The 6,000-nt window shown below is 31.4% G+C and overlaps 1 long non-coding RNA gene across 1 annotated transcript; it reads left to right on the top strand.

The window, feature by feature from the left end:
* The first annotated feature begins 2,254 nt into the window (after window positions 1-2,254).
* On the top strand, window positions 2,255-2,916 carry LOC122036034. Its single transcript, XR_006127307.1, has 3 exons — window positions 2,255-2,511; window positions 2,622-2,679; window positions 2,800-2,916. It is a non-coding gene; the product is annotated as an uncharacterized LOC122036034 (long non-coding RNA).
* The last annotated feature ends 3,084 nt before the right edge of the window (window positions 2,917-6,000 follow it).

Below are 6,000 nucleotides of genomic sequence, written 5' to 3'. Positions count from 1 at the left end.
TCTTTTGTATTGTATTTGGTTTAGGTAGTTTTAGTTTAGGCTCATGTTTGCTTTGTTATAAAAAGTTTAGCATAGTCATATCGATAAAGTTACTTGATTAATTTTAAAGTTTATCACAATTGTACTTGCTTCAAAATTCTCACACAAAGGTATATATCTTCTCTACATGGTTATTTTCTATTGTATTTAATTTGTTGGTGTGTCTCTTATTATTAATCTGCCAATAACATATTGATTGTATTATAATTAAGTAGCCAAGTTGTCACTAAGTGTTCGTAACTAAGACGTGGTACGTTAAGAGAAGATGATGTTTGCTTACCCGTTTTATATGCTCAGACACACATGGTGTTTGTATCCTTCTTCTGCCCTCAAACGTGTGTTTCATTCTTTGCTTGATCAAGGGGTTTTTTTTTTTTTTTTTTAAAAAAATAGATCTAGCTCTTGCAAATACATTATACATTAACTTGGACGAGTTTGGTGGTTCATATTATTATTATATTTCTTTAAATGTTTATCTCTTAATTTTTTATTAATTGTTAATTTTAAATTTTCTTTAATATTTAATTTTGAATTTATTAAAGTATTTGAATTTATCCTTATATTTTCTTTGTCTTTTAAATTAATATGATAAGTTAAATTTATTAGATTATCTTGGATAGAATTTTCTAGATCTAGATTATTAAAAATTTTATTAAGAAATTTATTAATTTTATCTAGATCACCTTGTCATCATTATCATTTGAATTTTCAGATTTGTTATTAATTTTGTTTATTAATTTGTTTATCTAGATCACAAATGCATTAGAAGGAAAGTATCAATAGTAAGTTTTTTTTTTTGTTTTTCTTTTTAAAATCATTAGAGGATATTTTTCCTAATATCTATCAATCTCAATATCCTCTATTGGAAAGGGATATTTTAGAGATATTTGAAATCACCGGGCAATTTTTTTAAAAAAAAAAACAAACAAAACAACTTTCTAATTATGGATGCTCTTAGAAGGAAAGTATGGCAAACCATCGGTACCGGGCAATTAAATTGTCATTATCTTCCGGCCTTCTAGTTATATATAAATCTATCTATTAGGGCTAATTTCCACGACGTCATTTCATTAACATTTATATATTTTTCCCACTTGGGATTTGTATATCTCTCTTCATGGTACGCTTGGTTCTGTACTGGTATAGCCCAATGTAGAGCACGGAAAAGAGTTGTCTCCCCATCCCGGATCAAGGTAATATTAATAATTAAGAAGATTAGAAATATATAGTCTTTTTTATTGAAAAAACATCGTAATAATGCCAATTATATATTTTGATTTTGATTTTTTTTTGCATTCTTCCCCTTTATTTGTTTATTTTTGATGTGATCAAGCTGTCATGTGGATATGTTATCATGTGAATATTGTCGTATATATTGGGTATATGGTTATAATCCCACAATTAAGATGAACAGATGAAAAATATATATATATATATATCCTGTTTTATTGAAAGGACATGGTAATAATGCCAATTGTATATTTTTATTATTTTATATATTTTTTCTGCATTTTCTTCCTTTATTTGTTTATTTTTACTGTGATAAAGTTGTCATGTGAATATTGTAATTAATCTCCTTTCTTAACTTTTTACCTTTGATGAAAAAAAGACACAACCCGTACATTCAAATTCTACGGAACAAGCATCTTCTGACTGGCAAGAGCAAATTGCTACTGACGGAAGAAGGTGAGGATTGAGTAATTATACTTATTTTATGTTTTCCTTTCATGAAGTTACTAGCTATTTCTATTTATGATTGCGATTGCCACTTAGAGTTAAATTACTGTCAATGTTCCACTAATTAAAATGTCAGTGCCCAGTGGTGTGTTATGTCTCATATTAGTACATGGTATACATTCTTTGTCGTCGTCCTTTCATTGGTTTTGTATATTATTCCTTTTCGTTATGATTCATCATTTTTTTTCTTTTTTTTTTCAGATACTATTATAATAAGAAGACTGGGCAATCTGTCTGGGAGAAACCCTTTGAATTGACGACGCCTGTAGAGGTAAGTCATTTTACGAAACATTAATATTCTTGTTATTTTTGGTACGGACTTCATATCACACCAATTATTATTATTTTTATCGTGGTTAATTTGATTAGTCTAGTTCATGTTTGACAGATGCGACACCTTTTCTGTGTGCTATAAGTATGTATCATCTAGTTGCTGTGACCAACGAGAAATATTTATTTATACAAAAGATCTATTATTGCTAATTAAGATGGTCTTTAATATCTTCCATTTGAGATGTTGTGCCAAATATCATCTTGCATTCTTTATTTAAATTAATGTATCGGGTTGAATTTCTTCTTTACATAATTTTTTATTGGTCTTTAATTATTTATTGCTCCTCACTTATTCTTTTATTGGAAATCTCAATAGTCTTTGCAGTGACAAATTTTTTTTTTTAATCAGAGTGCAGATGCATCCACTGACTGGAAGGAGTTTACTACCGCAGATGGTCAAAAGTATGCATTGATTTCTCGCTCTAACTATTTCTTCTAGTCTTCTAAGTTCCTCAATCGAACACTGCCAGCTATTTTTATTCCAGTTGTAAAATATTTTTTATTTGTTGTAGATACTACTATAACCAGGCCATAAATCAATCCCAGTGGACAATTCCTGATGATCTTGAGGTTCTAGCTAGCTAGCTTTTTCGTTTTTGTTTCATTTGTTATATCATTTTATCATTTTATCCTGTTATAAACATGACTTTATATATGATAAGATAATTTTAACTCGCATTTTGATTTTAGTTAGCCCGAGAGCGGACAGAGAATACTGTTGCTAATCAAACGAGACTGAAACAACTGCGAATGTTATTTCAACAGTTGATTCTGTTTGGATTTCTTATTCCTCCAATCGTGCGGCTGCTGCTGTTCCTCTGGTCTCGTCTAGCAATCTAGAATTCCTCAGCCTGCTCCTGTGAGGGATGATCAATTTTCTGTGTTTATTTCTATGCAAATAAGTTGCATGTCTATTTGCAATTTTGACTTTATTAAGCTTTTTGGTTATGAATGATATATAAATTTTAGAATGAAATTCAATTACAGATTTAAAATATTAATTAGTTTTACTTCCTTATTATTTTTTGATTTCATAAAATAGCAATATCTTTTTTAAAGATAAATTAACTATATTATTATATTATTTCCCAAAAAAACTATCCCAAAGAATCACACTTATCTATATATATTCTCACGTTTAGGACTGAGCATTCGATCAAAATCAAACCGATCGAACCGAATAGACCGAAAACCGAATAAACTGAATTTTTTTTCAACCAACTGAACCGATCGAATTCTCTACAAAAACCGAACCGATCGAACCGATAAAAGATCGGTTAATTCGGTTTTTGACTGAATTAACTGAATTTTAAAATTTTATTTGATTTTAATTAAAAAAAGAAGAGATTTTATTTTATTTATTATATTTTTAAATAAAAATAAATTAATAAATATATTTATTTGGTTTAATTGGTTTATTCGGTTTAACCAAATTATAAAATTTAAAATCGAACCGAATTCATCGAAAATCGAACCGAATTTAAAAAACAAAACCGAAAACCGAATTAACCAAACCGAATTCCTAAATTCGGTCGGTTCAGTTCAGTTAATTCAGTTGTACTGAATTTTTGCTCACCCCTAGTCACATTCTCTCTTTTCAACAAATCTTTTGTTTGCTGCAAAACACTAAATTTGTTGAGGATAAATTAACATTTACCTGTCATCCCAAATGTCTATAACATAAGTACTTCTAACTCATTTTCGCTTAACTATCCTTTTATCTTTTAAAACAACTATGCTTTGAGCTTAAGTTTTTTTTATCAGGCTTAATAGTATTTTTGCTCTTAAAAATTAGATTAAATTTATATTATTCTTTTATTTTTAATATATTATTGATAATTTTAAATATATTTTATAATTTTATATTTCTTTTATTTTAAAATCACTTTTAGTTTTTAAAATATTTATTTTTTAAAAAATAAGTATCCTTGGTGCCGAGTCAAGCGGTTAATAATTAGTTAGCCCATATATAAAACTAGTATAACCAACGCATGCTTAGGACGTCGTGCTTAATTTAATTAGTTGGGACAACTTATTTTGGCATCTCTATTGGATAGCATTGTATACATGCTACTACTATATATATCCCAGTTAACATTAATATAATTCGTATTTTACACCTTTGTGCTTCACTATATATATACAAATTAATTTTCATATATATATATATATATATATATATAAATAAAGCAAAACATTAATATTCTTATTATTTGATCCCGTCCGAAAGCTGAGTCGGACAGAAACGACACTACAACAAATATGATTTTCCGCAACACATCATCAATAGCGCGCGGTTAAAATGTACCGTTAATAATAATTTTTACAGCATACCTAATTATATGTACTGCGGATGATATAATATTTATATAAATGACAACATGCATAAAAAATACACTATCAATCAATTTTCATACGACATAAAAAATAAGCTGTTAAAATTTAATATTAACCGCGTGTAATATGCGCTATTAATACTTATTAATATTATTGACAACAGCATGGAGAAAAAACACGCTGTCAATGCCATAATTTTAAAACATCTCATATCCCTCGACCGACGGACCGTCAATCCCTAATTCTCATCACCCTCCTCCCTCTCCCTCCTCTGCTCCTCGTCAATCCACCGCCCACCTCCCTCTCCCTCTCCCTCCTCCGCTTCGCTCACCTCTGCTACTTCTCCTCCTCCTTATTGAGCCTCCGCTTGTTTTCTCTTCGAGATCCTCGCCTCCTCCACCCCTTCCTCCATCGAGCCTCCGCTTGTTTTCTCATCACCCTCCTCCCTCTCCCTCCTCCACTCCTCGTCAATCTTGCATCTGCCGCTCGCAGTTACAGATCTGTGGCTGTTCAGCCCCTACTGGCCATGTCCACCACAAGTGCCCTGGGGACCGACCCTTTGGAGTTTCGGTTCAACAAGGTGATTTTCTCACTGTCATTGAACCCTGGGCTTGTTTCTTTCGTGTGCTTTCTTGTCTTTGTTTATTTTTAGTTGAGGTTCTTAAAGATTGTGTGGCTCAGGTAATTGAGTTACTCGTGGATCGAATTGATCTATCGGAAGAAGAGGCGGAAGTGTGCCTTAAGCTTCTACTCAATGAAGCCAACGAGGCTTTAATTAGCGCCTTCTCCAAGAGAAGAAATGTGGACAATAGTGTTAAATGCAATTGCGCAGATCTTTTCCAGAGACTGTTTAGGCAAGACCTGTTAGTTGCAAGTCTCTTTTGCAATTTCTTACTTGCTGAGTGAATTATGAGAGCTGTTAACTGCTCTCCTATTTCATATCCATTGTTTACTTGAGACTCTTCACTAATATTTTTTACTTTGTTTAAATTAGCCAAGCCCATTCTTTACAAAGCAACTGACAGCTTTTGAGGTGTGGCTAGCCCATGGCTCCGAACACAAGAAACCACCAGAACAGCTACCAATAGTTCTTCAGGTAGGCACTTAAGACAGTGGTAAATTTTCAACTCCTTAATTTTCTGCCTTTTATGTTAAAGTATAGTATTTTCTTAAGTACCATTGATTTTCCTAATTTTGGGAATTGTTCCTTAGTGATGTAGACTGTCAAATATAGTAATAATTGGCTACATCCATGGTGTCTTCACACTTGGACCATCTTCATAGAATTGATATTCTACACAACCACTAATGCATATTTGGACAAGGTCATCTACCAACCACTCCTCTTGCTGAAGGATTGTGATGTTGTTATGACGTGCATTGGACTCTGATACTTAGACTCTTAAGTCTTTATCTACCCAATTCATACTTATGTCTTTGATCCCAACACTTCGAGTGGAATTTCAAAGATCTCTATTGATCATGTGTAAAAACAATTGGAAACATTTATGTCACACTTGGATACACATCTGTGTCATATATGTTTGAGTAAGA

Source organism: Zingiber officinale, unplaced genomic scaffold (genome assembly GCF_018446385.1).
Source record: "Zingiber officinale cultivar Zhangliang unplaced genomic scaffold, Zo_v1.1 ctg131, whole genome shotgun sequence".
In the NCBI taxonomy this organism is placed as follows: Eukaryota; Viridiplantae; Streptophyta; class Magnoliopsida; order Zingiberales; family Zingiberaceae; genus Zingiber; species Zingiber officinale.
Note: the sequence above shows the minus strand (reverse complement) of the source record. Positions and strands in the feature narration are given on the sequence as shown.